At 37.6% G+C, this 16,217-nt stretch overlaps 1 long non-coding RNA gene across 1 annotated transcript; it reads right to left on the reverse strand.

Moving 5' to 3' along the window:
• Positions 1-237: 237 nt before the first annotated feature.
• Positions 238-15,915, reverse strand: LOC121051758. The gene is made up of 5 exons (XR_005806840.1): positions 14,988-15,915; positions 14,779-14,891; positions 14,055-14,126; positions 12,371-12,537; positions 238-2,773 (listed from the first exon to the last, which is right to left on the reverse strand). It is a non-coding gene; the product is annotated as an uncharacterized LOC121051758 (long non-coding RNA).
• Between the last annotated feature and the right edge of the window lie 302 nt (positions 15,916-16,217).

Here is a 16,217-nt window from a genome sequence, read left to right on the forward strand (position 1 = left end):
GAGAGAAATAGCAGATCGGGGGAGAGTGGAGAGAGACAGGGAGTGTAATTAATTAATTGAGTTAAGGGCAAAACTGTCAATAAATGTTAGATTGGGTAAATGAGGTTAAAAAACTCTTGGTGGAGTAAGTGGGCAATTCTTAAGCTGAAATTGGGTAAGTGGTCACAGCCCCTAAAATATAATGTTCAAATGCCTAGATAACGTAATTTCTCTGATTAAGAGCATGAACCGTATCTCTGTAAGGGAGTAATTTAACAGTAAGTTAAAAGATACATCAAAGAGAGAGCATCTCATGTGTCATTGGCAAAAGCAAAAGCTTCATTACCTATTGTATCTTTCTACACTAAGATCTAAGAAAGTCTAAATACATCAAAAAATTTTAACTGCAACTAGTATAACAGACTGAAAAAAAAAAACTGTAATCAATACTACTATCTTGATTCCAAACTCTTTAATAAAGTAGGTTGACGTTCCTGACGAAGTCGTTCCCTCTGAAAGAAGAAAACCACAAGGATACAAGATGTAAGGATGTAAAAGAAAATCTACAAGAAGAACTAACAGATGCAATCCAATATTATCTAAAGTGGTTTTAGTTGGTTATATTAAATTATGGATGACATTTGAGTATTAAAGGACCGATCACATTTGAGTCTTAAACGACAGAACGCATCGCATTGATTAGCAGGATTAGCAATAACTGAATAACATAACCAATCCAATCCAATCCGATAATAAGCATGCGAAAATGTTCACCTGGTCAGTTATTGACTAAGAAAATAATGATCAACCACCTTTAGATGTAAATCCAAGGGCAGAGAGAATTATTATTAAGTTAAGGTGTTTTGTTTTCCACCCTTGGATGTAAATATAAGGGTTGTTGAGCATAAATTCTTTGGTCAGCAACTGACCAGGTAAACACTATGTAGTTTGCAACTTCACATAAAGCATAGTGAAGGTTGCTACAACATAACTTTAGAGTTATTTAACGAGTGTGGATGCCCACAGGTAAACCCAGAATGATTAACAGAGGGTTTCGGTTTGAGAAAGTGCTACGTATATAGTGGATATGTATAGGATATACTGGCAGTTAAGAATCAGCCAAAACAAACAACACTACTATAAAACTTTAAAACAAGTGCTCTTAACAGAAATTGCGAGAACATCTGAGTTGCGCGCAGTTGATTGAAATACATATGTTCTTGACAAATTGTTGTTTCTTGTATTAATAATGCTCACAATGTAATACTTAAAAGACTAGGCCTTAGTTTAACTAAAAACAGCAATGAATTTATCTCAGTTTTGCAGAGGACAGTCGCAATTCCCCAGGAGGAGAATCTTAGCTAGCCCACCACTCATAAATCATAATCTTACCTTTGCATTGGCGAAAGAAATAGTGCAATCTTAATTATTTGCAGTAGGTTCCCTACAAGAACAAACTCAGAAAAAGTGAATGAATTGGATCCCTAGTTTTTGCCTGTCGAAGTGGGCCTATTTGTTATATGTATCTATGATTGCTGATTAAATTGCCAAGGGACATTGAAACGTACATATGTTGGAAGAGTACACAAAATAGTAAGCTCCTACATGAAACCATAACAACCAATGTACAAAAAGGAGAAAGGAGGGTACAGATATGAGTGCACCTCCGATTACCACAATCAGATAAATAGTACTCCTTTAGGTTTAAATACTATGTTTTGACTACACGATTAAGGGTACCTTCAGGCATACAGGACCAGCAAAAATCCCACAAAATGGAAGGAGGCAACTACATTCTGTGAGCAACATTGGTCGGCCAAGTGGACGTCACCAATTCAACCTTTTTGCATTTACAGTTTTTTCTACTACCTTCTTTTCAGCCGGATATCATTAAATTTTGAAATATGTGATCCAAGTTGGTGAGACAAGAACTTTCTGACAGTCAAAGCATTCCCTCTCGTTACTTCTTTTTCACAAATTTGTTTTACTATTGATATAAGGAAGAAGCAGAACACCTAAGATGAATTAAATATTTAAAAATCGTTAAAGGCATGTATGATTTCATAGATGCCTAGAGCCTAAGAGACAACTAGCTTAATGTCAGTTCTATGTTTAAACACCTTGTGTAGAAATTTCAATCAGCTTAAGCATGTTTTGTGGTGCACACAATATAAAAATAGAACCCCATCATAACTACAGGTATAGGTAAAAAGATTGTGCAATCATTGAACCAGTGGCGGAACCAGGATCAAATTCCTGTCTAGGCTAATTAGAAGGGCACAATAATTTTTTTTTTTTTGAGGTTTGGAACTCAGTGGGAGGCTCATCCTCACGCCTTTATTATTTTGGATCAAAACATACAACGGAGGGGACATAAAACCAAACCCCGTAAATTAAAAACTACAAGCATACATTTGTTGTAAAATAACAATAAACTAACTAAATCGTACCCTCCTAGACCCACTGAGTTCAAACTCAGCAATCACAGAATCATTATCAATGCTATCGGCAAATTCTTTTTCGATGTAGAGAATCATCAAATCATCAAAAAACTCATCTTCCATCTTATTTCGAAGTTTGTTTTTTATGTTCTGGCACATTTCATACATAACGCAACTACAACTAATTATACATTATTATTAGTTACTAACTAGCAGCAGACATTAATTAGACACTATACACATAATTAGACAAAACCCACCTCAGGATCAGTTGATAGAAGGCGCCAATATATGTATGCACGATCTCTCAGATCAGGATTGTCCGTCTCCACAGTAGCATTAGTAAAAAAAACCTGCAAGATGGACCGACAATCTCAGAATTTTTACTTGGTGCATATCTAAAGAAGTAGAGCTGTGGGCTGTGGCCAACGAGCAAGAACATGCATTCAAAATAATAAGACAGTTTTATGCCCTTTAGATATTGTATTATACTATAACAATCTAATTGAAACTATTTGCTTACAGTCAATTAAGTCCAAAAACAATATCAAATATTGTTTTATATCTTGTGAGGGGTGAAAATGCATTATCAACCGCATTGAACAATATTAGCCTACTGCACAAATAAACTGACTAAGCCGAGTGAAACAAACCCAAAAGGCCAAAACCGATATCCCCATCACAAATCCAACAATCCCAATCATCTACTTATACCCAAAACTCAAAATCCCAACTCACAATTCATGGAGCCATGGAAGGCCAGAAGTCCAGAACTCTTCCAGAAACCCAGGCAATCAGCCAAGTAGCCAACTCTTCGGTCACTCCAGTCTACAACTCTGCAAGAAGCCAAGAATCTCTGCAAATCTGCAAATCGAACAAGATACCCAGTGAAATGGAATATACCCAGTGAACCCACATTAAGAAAATCGAACAAGATAAGAAATTGGCGCAAAGGAGACTAGGAGAGTGAGAGAAACCTTGGGCTGTTGGGCAGTTGGGCATTAGATCGGGCAATGGAAGGGAGAGGTGGAGATTGGAGAAGAAAAGGCGGACCTGAATCACCTGATACTCTGATATTTCCGATCTGTGCAAAATAGGGGAGGACCAGTGGAGGCGAAGTCGCGAAGAGATGAGAGGACTGAGGAGTCAGAGGACTGCTTGACGTGATGACGTCTCAAACTCTCGAAGATGTGGCTGGGGGAGAACGCGGAGAAACCTCTTACCTCTCTATTCTTTTTTTTTTTTGGAGAAACTACACCCACCTCCTTGACCAAACTCTAAAACACAAAAAACTCCACTACATTTGTTTTTAGACACTTAAGGACATTTTGTCTTTAGCAAGTTTCACTTTCTCTTCAAGTTTTTATCTTTCCTTTCAGTAAAAAGAAAATTGACGGAGCGTAGTGGGCCCATGCTTTTGAATTTGTTTGTTTAACCATATTGCAGGTATAAATCCATCCTCTATACTCGAAGGTAAACAGTTATTTTTACCATTCATAATTTCGATTGTTGATAGACTTGAGTTGATTGCTATCTGCAAAATTACTACTAAGGAATTGCAAAAGGAGAGAGAGAAATTGAGAAAATTAAAAACCTATAGAGATAATCTTAGTAGAGATTCTCCCAATTACTGGGATATTATCTATAGACTACAGACTAGAATCTATAGAATAGAAGAGGAGATAGATAATCTCTTAGAAGTTCTGGAAGAGGAACAAAAACCTCTTGATTATTTGAGCATTGGTTAGATCCGCACATCACTGGTATCAGAGCTTGTAAAATAGCTCAAGGAGAACCCCTCCTTAATGGGGACAATGTCAGAATTGTTATTAGAAAAAATAAATTCTCTATTGAAATCTTCTGATGAGAAATATCAGAAGTTGTTACTAGAAATATCTAGATGTCAAACTCATCTAGAAAAATTACCTGCTATAATCCACCAATTAGAAAGATTGGAAAACAAACTGGATTATATCAAAGAACTTCCAAAAGTGGAAGAAGAAAAGCTGACAGTTGTCAGTAGAAAAGTCAATGAACAGCAAAAAACGCTGGATATCATGAAAAATATACTGAATGACAAGAAAGTGCCTACAGTAAAAAAGAAAACTAATGGATTCAAACCGTTAGAAAAACCAGACACAAATCGTATTCCAAATATGATTTTTCTGGAACCATCTACTAGTCAGACTAGTATCCGGTATGAAAATCCGGAAAATAGAGAAATGAAGATGTTAAGCATCTTTGGGAAAAAGAAGGGAGTACAGCTCCTAAATGCTGAAGAATTCGAATTCAACGAAATCGAACAAGAGGTAAAAAATTCCTCAATCCCAAAGTTAGATTTTAAACAAATCTACAAAAGGGGAAAGTTTGATTTAATGGATAGCCATTATTTTAAACTTCTGGAAATTACAACTCCAGCTACAGCAGGAGGAGAGACTGATCTTCTATTAATCACTCCTTCAGAAGTTGCTAGAGCTCAAGCAAAAAATATCAATTTATGCATATTGGAGCAGTCCAAGTAGGCATAAATCTGCTTGCACGTGAAGGCATAAACTGTTCGGTCCTATGTGTCCTACAGGACAACAGGTTAATAGACTTCCAAGCTAGTCTGTTGGGAACACTCGAAGCATCCTTATGCGACCAAGTAGCATATTTCAACTGCTTCCCCAACTTCACCACCAGCTTAAAAGATGCAGCTCATTGTCTCAGACTGAGAGTCAAGACAGATGGTATATCCATGAAAGAAGATATGCAAGAACTTGCTATAGTATATAGAATATACTATAAATTGATGAGTACTACAGTAGCCCCTAAGACAAGGATAACAAATATCCCAGGTCTTACTACTGGATTCCTCACCAATCAGAAGAACCATTCACAACAAATCCACAAAGTTACTTGGAATGAAGTAACTTTTCCTCTTGAATGGAAATTATCCGGTCCAAAGAAGCAGCCGGAAAGAGCAAAAGCAAAGATCTACGAGAGTAGAAAGACTGGAGAAATTAGTCTTAATTTTGACAATCACAGAAGAAGTGATGTCAGTCCTGAGAATCTCAGGATAAACAAGAACAATCTTCTAAGAAGAAGCTACAGCACTAGAGAAGCTAGTGTCAGTGGTATAAAACCCACTATTGAAGAGCCAATTTCTGAAGAAGAATTGGAAGCTGACCTGAACAGACCAGTCCATATGTTCAGAACTAAGAAGCTCTATGATCTTTATGAAGAAGCTGGGAATTGCGAAAATCCTGAACGATTAGAAAAACTAATCGAAGAAATGAAAGAATACAAATTCAGAAAGACAAGAAAAGTCTTTCCTTATCAAGATATTGAAATGGAAGAAGGAGAAAGCTCCAGAACTTTCATTAGCAGAGAAAAAAAAGAAATAAAACTCCCATTTCAGAAAGCCCCCACGGGTAAAAAAGGAGAAAGAAATTCTCAAAGATTTGTCCCAGAGGACAATCTGCCTAGAGTTCCGATCACGAACTATGGCATATGGTTAAATCTAGACAAGAGTCTAGACAAAAGAAAAACCATTGACCAATGGGTAGATAGCCTGATGATGGCTTCTGCACTCACCCTTGGCAAATTTGAAGCACCAGATCTGCAGGTGTACTATGAAACTACTCTCACTGGAGTAGCAAAAAAGTACTACCTATCTTTCAAAGAAACTGCCAGAGGAAAAGACTGGCTGGAAGAAATCAAAAATTCAAAATCTCCGTATGATTTTGCAGTACCATTGTATGATCAGTTCTGTGGAGATCTTTCAAATCTGAGTGAAAAAGCCAAAGAAACGGCAAAATCGAATATCTATGCTCTTAAAATCTGTGACATGAGATATTTCGAAGAATACTTGAATGAGTTTCAAGAGTACTACTGTACAATTGGTGAACTAGAAAATACTGATCTAGTTAATCTGTTGCACAGAAAACTCCCTGAACCATGGAGAACAGCTGTGAGAGAAAGCATAGCTGAAAAACCAATTGAAAGATTTTCAGTTGGAGGGATTGCCGACAGAATCCGGCAATTACTGAAAGAGCAATGCAAAGCCAATCTTAGAGCTAAGATGGCCAAGAAACAACTCAAAGGAGTTGAAAATTTCTGTTATGGAATATTAGATATGCCCACAAACTGGGGATGCCATGACTCCAAATTCCACAGAAAGAAGAAAAAAGAAAAATATTACTCTAAAAAATTTAAAAAGAGTAATCAGAAGAAGAATTGGAAATTCAAGAGAAGTTCCAATTACAAAAAGCAACAGGATGAAGATCCTAAAAAGAAATTCTTCAAAAGGAAGAATACTCATCAGCATAAACAGCCTAGCAAGAAAGCTTGCAGATGTTGGTTGTGTAAAGCTGAAGGACACTATGCAAATGAATGTCCGGAAAAGGGTAAAAGATCTACTAAGGCTCTCTTTGAAGAATATGAGCAAATAGTAGAGGTAGCAAACATGAAAGGCTACGAAATAGCCTATTCTGATGATGAAGATGACGACAGCTCAGTCTACTCTGCCTGGTCTGGAGAAGAAGAAAGTTCATCAGAAGAGTCTGAGATTGATTCTGAAGTAGAGTACTTCGAATCTAGACAACTGAATGTTTTGAGAATAAAAAACTGGGAAGAAAGCAAGACAGAATCCTTCATGTCTTCTTATCAGGTGAACCCTGGTACATTCGTTTGTGACTACTGCTTTTGTCACGAAAAGAATGGTCTCCCAATGTTTTGTGAAGAGTCTAAGAAGACTTATCACAAAGAATGCTTCATAGCTGAAGCGAGAAGAAAAACCAAGAATGGTCTTGTCAGCCAATTAGTTAAGCAAGAATATGAAGAGTATTTTGCCGAGCAAAAGGCAAAAGAAATTGAAACTCTTTTTCAGGAAACCATGGAACCGTCTTCCTCGAAAAAGGAAGAAATTGTCGATAAAGAAAAAGTCGATGAAGATATTGAACTGGTTGAAATACCAGAAAATGTAGAACTGGTGAAACCACCAGAAACGGTACATCTCTTAGAAAGACAAGAGGCTACTGACACATGGGATCTACTTGGCCAACCTTCTGGCAAGTATGATTATAAAGTCAGATATGATCCTCCGTCCTGGTTCAGTGATCCAGACATCAAAGAGATAATTCCTACAAACTGGAATGATAGTGAAGATAAATCACCCATGCAGGAAAATGTTTCAGAAGAATGTAAACCATTCATTCCAAAAGAGCAAGCTCAAGAAAATGAGCCTCACCAATCGAAAGTCGTCTCTACAAGTAGATACAGCAACTACATAGAGATCGGACTCAAATTCCCTGATCACAGGAAATATCATCTACATGCCTTTGTAGATAATGGATCAGGTTTTACTGTTGCAAAGAGATTTGCAATTCCAGACGAACTCTGGAAAGAAGATAAGAAAAAGTCTGCTACTGGTGTTACATTTGATGGAAGCCATCTCACCATGAAGAAAGTAGCAAAAAATGTTCATATCACCATTGGTGGAGGAACATTTATCATCCAGAATGTTTGGCAGTCAGAAGGCCAAGGATCTGATTTCCTGTTAGGAAATGATTTTATTCTCCAACAAAGATTTATTCAGGATGAAGAAGCGATAGGCTTCAGGAAAGGAGGACGGGTGTTCTGGGCAGACCGACTCACACATGCATTCAGTGTGGTAGGTCCCGGTTTTACTACTCACTATCAGAGATCGCAACAGAATAGTGGTGATCTTCCCCCCTACAAACCCAAATTCGAGCCCATACTCCAAATCAAACAACAAGAAGAATTGCTTGTTGAAGAATCTTCAGAAGAAGAAGAAGAAGAAGCTAGTGAAGATGAAGAAGCTAGTTTCATCCATGAACACAACCTCAAGCACTTTCAGAATAAGCTTGAGTCCCAGCAAATTCCCACTCTTGAAAAAATCAAGAAACTACTCGAGCAGAATGTGGATACAAATCCTCAAAAGTTTTGGGAAAAAGACCCAGTGGTCTGTGAATTGAAATTGCATGACATGAATGCTATCTGCCATGTCAAAGCCATTCCTCATTACAAAGAGGAAGATCAAAAGGAATTCAGGAAAGATATTGAAGATCTCCTGAACAAGAGATTGATTCAACCTTCCACTAGCCCTCATCATGCTCCAGCATTCTACGTGAGAAATCATGCAGAAACTCTAAGAGGAAAAGCTAGAATGGTGATTGACTACAGAGATGTCAACAAGAAGACTGTCAAAGATGGTTATCAAATTGCTCAAGTAAGAGTACTGATCAACCAGCTCAGAGGAGCCAAAGTCTTTTCGAAATTCGATGCAAAGTCGGGTTTCTGGCAAGTCAAGATGCATCCTGAGAGCATACCTCTCACTGCATTTGGAACACCACAAGGCCATTATGAATGGTTAGTAATGCCTTTTGGTCTAAAGCAAGCTCCCTCAATCTTCCAAAGAAAGATGGACAACATCTTCAAGCATGTGGCAGAGTTTTGCGTCGTCTACATAGATGACATCCTAGTCTTCTCCAAAAACAAAGAAGAACACATGAAACACCTCCATGAGGTAGTAAAGCTGATAGTTCAGCATGGAATCATCCTAGGTGAAAAGAAAATCTTCTTTATCCTTGATGAAGTTGATTTCCTAGGGATAAACATCAAAAATGGAGTAATAAAACTCCAACCTCATATTCTTGAAAAGATCTGGAAGTTCCCAGACAAAATTCCTGATGCTAAGAGTCTAGAGAGATTCCTTGGTGTCATAAATTATGGGAGAGATTTCATCCCTAAAATCTCAGGGTTAACAGCGATGTTATCTCCTAAGACAAGTTCCAAAAGAAAATGGAACTTCACAGAAGATGATGAAAAGATTGTGAAGCAGATAAAAAATCTCTGCAAAAACCTCCCTCCTCTCCAACAACCAGAAGAGAATGATGAAATTATCCTCCAGACAGATGCGAGCGATAATTACTGGTCCGGTGTTGTTCTGGCAAGAGCGCCTGGAACTAACATTGAAAAGATCTGCAAATTTTGTAGTGGCAAGTTCAGCCCTGCAGAACTGAATTATCCCACAGGGGAAAAAGAAATTTTGGCTGTTAAGAAAACGATTTTAAATTCACCAGCTTTTCTTGGAAAAACCTTTACTGTCCGCACCGATTGTGCCAGAGTAAAGAATTTCAAAAATTTTAAACTTGATAAAGCTGCTGATAGAGGAAGATTAGCAAACTGGCAATTATTTCTTAACCAATATGATTATAATGTTGAATTAATTGCAGGAAACAAGAATTATCTTCCAGACGCATTGACCAGGGAAATGGCAATGTTTAGCCAAAGAGAAGACGACGAAGGTCGTAATCCCAGAAGCAGAAGGACTGGGAAAGAACATGAGCATCAAGAAGATCCTATGGAAACCAAAGAAAAAGTGCTTAAAAGGTTTCTGCTAAGTCCTAAAGGACTAGCCTCAACTGATCAATCCCAGGGTAAAGGATTGGCTAGCCCGTCTCAAACGGCAGACGGTAAAGGCTTATCAAGACCGTTGACGGCTGCTGCTTTGCCAAAAAGCAGACCAACTCCAACTGGAGTCATAAATGTTTTTAATTATGAATTAAGAACTTTTGACAGTCCTGTGTTCAGAACTGGCAGGAGACTAGCTTATCACCAGAAGGCAATCTTAGATAATCTCTTATTTGCTTTCCAAGAAAGAAGTAGTGGTCTAATGTTCCCGGCACTCTTTGCACTAGCTGAAGAACTATATGAGAACGCCAGACCACAATTTGAAGAAAGTCATATACAGCAGAGTGCTGTAAGAAAAGAAAAAATTCTCTTCCTTGAAAGTCCAGAAAGTGCTAGAGTTCCTGTCATGGCACTTAATGAATCAGACTGGCATGAATTCCACAGTCTGATAGGAAGACATAATCCAGAAGACCTAGTTCCTCCAACTCTCTTTATTGTTTCAGGTCCTTATGTTGGAAGATACCTGGTTAATGTTCAGAGTGAACATCCTCAAGAACACAAGCTCTGGCTTGTTGAAAATGGTTTTGTCCATAATCTGTGGACTAAAACAAATGATGATCTAAAAGGTTTGCCGCCTATCATTGTTAATACAGTCAAAAATGTAAGAAAAAATGACTGTATGCTTAGACTGAAGTTCAGATCCACTCCTCCAGAATGGATCCAGAAGGCAAACGGTGAAGTTGAATATATTCCTCCTTATCATTATGTAAGAATTATTCAAAGGAAATATCTTCAACCAGCCTGTGTAGGGTACAATGGCCAACCAAACTCAAGCATCCCTTGGATGAAAGCCATGACTCTAGAATATATCAAAAAGATCATCTCTGAGGATACCTACAATACCTTCCTGGCAGCAGGAGAGAAAACTATCATCACTGCTTACGATCATCCTGACGTAGTCAGCAGTGACTTGTTTCTATCTCTTACCAGAAAAGAGATAGATTCGACACTGGCATGCTTACGATGGGTGGAAAAACTTGAAACTGACAACCACTACAAGATGTATGTTGATACAGATGTCGAAGACAATGCAACAACAGTAAGGATGGCCCAGGCAGATAACGACTCGTTTGTCCTTGGTCACAATTCAGAAACCGACGAGAACATGTGAAGCAGCAGGTGTAGAAAACACCGAAAGTCCTTTTGGATTTTTCCTAAAAGTGACTTTTGCTTTTCAAAAAGCAGGTGAAAAACATTTCACCTAAAGGAATCTGCTTTTTCCCCGGTCGACCTCCACCAGCAGGAGCACTAAGGAAAGCAGGAAATCACGGAGTCGTTCTGTACATTTTGTTGTTTTGAATTGTAATTTGAGTTCCGCTCCCTATATAAGGAGCTTTAGCTTCCCTTAGAAGGGATTCGGGAAAAAAGGCATTAGTTCTATATTCGAAAATCTCTAAGATCAGCATATCTCAGTAGCAGTAGCAGTCCGTCTGTGGACACAGTGTGCTTTCTATTACAAGTAAGTGTTTGTAAATCAGTTATGAGTAGCTAAAACAGCTTCTAGCTGTTTGCCCAAGAGTGAGGCTCTGGGTTCTGTATCTGTATTTATGTTTGAATAAATAAATTCAGTTTGTGCCCAGTACTCTGTCACAAAAATATTTTACTATTTTTGCATCTATGTTTTGGTAGCAGTAGCAGTCAGTAAGCAGTAGCAGTCTTTCTATAAAAAATGACCCCTATCATACTAAGGCAGCAGTGATTCCGCCCTGGTAGTAGCCGCTTAGACAGGAAGTCGTTAGGTGAAATTGTGGCATGTTGAAGGCTAGTCCTTAGGCTGATACTGTGTTAGTTTGGAAAAGAAATAGGCTGATACTGTGTACTGTAGCTGATACTATGTAAAAAGCAAAGAAGGTAAAAGGAGAATAGTGTCTGTCCTTAATTGTATAGTGGAAAAGGTTGTGGACTTAGTTGTCAAAAAATATGTTGTCTGGTAGTGCTTTGTAGTTAACCCTTTTTTTTTTTCTTTGGGTATGGGCTGATGTCAGATAGATTAATAGATACATATATACTTTGTCGTTTTTTGGCCAAAAAGTTGTCTAGGCTTGAGCCTAGATAGCCTACCGTGTAGATCCGCCACTGCATTGAACTGAACATCTTAGCATTTCCAAGTTTTCAAAAACATTTCACCAATGACTAAAAATAATGCTAATTATGAACTAATTATGACATGAGAAAGGTGCAAGCAACAGATTTATATGTATCACCACCAGTAAGACCAACATTTAATGTTTCAAATCAGTATCATAACTTCATGCACATACAATAAACCAGTATCACACATTAAACTTCATTTTGAGTTGTATTCTGTTCAAAATGGTCTAATACTTTTTACGATCAAATACGGTCACCATTCAACCTAAAGAAATTTTTCTAATGCGATTATTACCAGCTTTCCAATAAAATAAATAAACAAACAAATAAAAAAATAAATAAAAGAACAAGATTTCTAAACAGATCATAACAAGAAAGCATACCCGTCTTTCCCAAAAAGGAAGAAAGCAGACAAAATCATAGACAGGAGCAATGGTTGAAACTAAAATGGCATTCAGTCCAGTAAACACCAAAGGTGCAGTCATAGGTCAAGTTCTATACGGCGTGTTTATCGTCTGGGTTTCTTCAGCTCTGCAAGCAAGAAAACGCCCTGCAAGCAAGAAAACGCCATTGATAACATTTTCCAAGAAAACAACACACACATGCATGCCTGTCAGGCATATGAGTACGCTCAATGTACAAGGATGAATAAAAGTATTAGTACAGAAAATGCAACAGAGGAAAGCTAAACCATCCTCTCTGAAGAGAACGATGATTTTAAACATCCTGTATTCTATGATCCTCTATTTCCCGAGGACAATTGCTAACCATCCTCATGAAATAAACAAAATTTAATTTTCTGAAAGTAAAAAGAAAATCAAAATAAGACAAAAACCATAGGACGATTTTTTTTTCTTTCTTTTTTTAATGACTGCATTTGAACATTATTAAATAGAATGCTTTTCATAAAAACATGTCCTTACAAGCCAACAAACACTACAAGAAAAAAATGTTTAACAACATGCAATTTTTATGTTGTCAATCACTTTGGACAATATTCGGCGCATGTTTTAGATGCCAGAGTCATTAAAAGTCCAAGAGACCTAAACATTGCCTTTTGCACGTTGTCAAAAAGAGGCGAAGCAAGTTGTTGTTATTATTCAACCAGGCGCTTTGAACGTTGTCGTAAATATTTTACAACTTTTCAAGTGCAAGTTGTATTTGTAACTACACCCTTGGCATGTTGTCTATAGTTGAATGTTGGCCTTAAGCCCTTAACACGTACTGAAACAGAATGTTGGCGTTAAGCTCTTAAACCTAAACTTGAACTTATATGTCAAAACAGAATCTAGTAATTGGTTATCAAGCAGACTAATATTACCAGACTCTTAGAAAACGGGGGCTAAATCAAGACGACTGATATTCAATACATATTTGAAATATTACCAGACTAATATTTGATGAACATATTTGGTTAGCAAGACGAGTAGACGACTCATACTATCGTACCAGACTAATATTACTACTAAAGTTATAACTTTTTAGAATGGATGTCCTTCCATTTCATAAATTATAAAAGCATGCCATTATCCTAGGTACCACAGACTGGCGGAGATATTGACACTAAACAAGTGTCAGGGGAGTAGACCAATATCCCTTGATGAGAATGCATGGTCTATTTTTTACCATCAATGTGAGAATGCATGGTCTATTATAAGTTCAACACAAATACATGCTACAAGTTAAAAGTGAAAACCTCAAAAACAAAGCTTCCAATGTCATTCTATGAATGAAAAATTTCTTCTACTTTCTAATCTAAAACTACTGATATATGTGCTGAGAACAGTGCTACCAACATAACCCCCATGGAGGCCAGATATAAATGGAGGCTGTTTGACCAATGTATGGCCATCATAGACCCTGTGGGTATCATGAAGTATTTGACTATCAGAGGTTCAGAACAGAAATAATAGATTACTAATTGTGTTGTTGAAGTTCATCCTACCATGTGGGAAAGATTAAAGAGCATAAAATTCTGGCCATTAGAATAGAAAAGCACATTTCACGAATAAGAGACGAGCACATATTAAAATAACACAATTGAAGAGCAGGTGCATTTTTCATTACCTTCTCTTTCAAATGCCGCTCGTTCTTCTCGTCTAATTCAACCCCCAATTACTCCAATTCAACTTGGTAAGCCTAAAATCAGAAAAACACAAAATCAGTCCAGGCAAATATTCAATATTCAAAATTCAAACTCACAAACACCATGAACACCATAAGTAGACCAATCAAACATCATGTATGCACCAAGTTAAATTTAGCCTTCAGTTCAGTTCAACCTTTCAAAGTTAAATTTTCCTTTTCATTTCAGAGATGCTATCTAGTATGCACCAAAAAGAAAACATTAAGCAGTATCCAGATGGTATCCAGTATCCCATTAAAACCTGCTAAAAGCGATTATCAGATGAAACTACTCTTAAGCAGCAATTTCTCAATGCAATACATGAAAAGGAATTTAAGAGAATGATTTCTCTTTAGTCTTCCTTTTACCATTGAAGTAGAAAAGGAAAACATGAAAACATGCATATATCCTCTGGAGTTCAACATGAAACATGCATAAATGTCAAAATTCCATGCTACTCTGCTCTACCTATTTTCTCAAAATGCAGAAATCTAGTCACAGGTTGCAGCTAACTAGTCACAAATTCCATTTCTAATCAATTGCTACATTAATGAAGCCCATTCGATTCCACATAGCCATACACTCAATTGCTTCCAATTGCCCATACAATTGCTTCCAATTTCCGAACCAAAACACCGCAACGAACAATAAGTCCAAAAACAGTACCTGTAATCAGAATCGGAGGAGCATTGCAGGAAGCGAAGGGATTAATGTGCAGAGAAAAGCGAGCTGATCTTCTTGGGAATCAAAGACAGAGCAGCGAGCTGATCTGAGAGACGCTGCGAGTGAGTGAGAGAGAGATATCTGAGCATTTGATTTTGATTTACGAACTGAGAATTTGAAATTGAAAAATGACAATGGAGAGCGATTGGTACCTTGAGAGAGTTGATGCCGGGAGGGAAGGACTAGGCGGCTCCAATGCCGTCGAACATTGTCAAGGCTTCTATGGAACCTAGTGCTTTCAGGAAAGTCAGAAACTAAACAATTTTGAAGAGCTCATAAGAAAAAAGCAGTTTTAAACTGAAGTGACAATTGTTCTTCGGTTTCTGGTACAATTGAAGAAAGCTTCTCCGGGATCGGGAAAGGAATTTGTGGTAAGAAGGCGGACGAGCTTTCAACACTTTGTGGTACCGTTGTGTGCATGATCATCTTCAAACCTCAGAAGACCAAACCAGAGACTTGGCCCCGAGATTGTACACAAGTCCACCGCATTATCAAAAAGTACAAGGCAAACCTGGCGATGAAGAACAATGACATCAAAGGTACAAGAAGTCCTTCATCCCTGGGGGCAGTCAGAGACGCCACAGATGCTACTACTGCCCATTCTACTTGTAGTCATGTAACAAATAACAAGACGAAATTCGACTTAAATCTTTCTGATTCTTATGATTCAGAATTGATTGGAGATGATGAGGCAGAGCTTGATCTTGATGTCTTGTGCTTGAGCTTATGCTTACAGGATTTTCTTCTTCTTCTTTCAATCCTCAAACTTGACAATAACCAATAAGACATCGGCCTCCCTCTAACCAACAGTCCATGTTATGCTGAGCATAATTACCTTCACGAAGCTGGTAAACAACTGCTGACCAATATGATACCAATCGGAGCATCTTCAATAACAACCAGTAGGACTTAAGCTACCCTCGGTAGAGACGAGGTGTTGTGCAAAACTTCCAAAATTTCCCTCATGATTTCTGATCAACACAACCCGCTCTTGAATCCTTCAGCCACCACATAATCAACATGTTGAGATATAAAAAATAACAGTTACGATCAACTGTTGAAATAAATAAAAAAGAGGTTGGTTGCTACAAAGCCATGAATTACATTCAAAATCCCATATGGATAAATTTATACATATTGTTACAGCCTTGACCATTTCAAACGGAAAATAGGCCATTCAAAATGAAGCAAAAGAGATATGCTGACAGTCAAAGTCTACTAGCTTTGAAAAAGACTTCAAACGTGAAGCAAACTCGGGATTGTTGCTGGTCAAAATACAAGATAAGCTTGTTATCCAAAATTCAAAGTTTGTCATTCAAATTTCAAAGTTACAAGTCCTGCGGAAAGCAAAGTTATCTGAGGAGCAGCTATACTATTATAAA

The sequence above is a fragment of the Rosa chinensis genome, chromosome 1 (genome assembly GCF_002994745.2).
Source record: "Rosa chinensis cultivar Old Blush chromosome 1, RchiOBHm-V2, whole genome shotgun sequence".
Taxonomy (NCBI): domain Eukaryota; kingdom Viridiplantae; phylum Streptophyta; class Magnoliopsida; order Rosales; family Rosaceae; genus Rosa; species Rosa chinensis.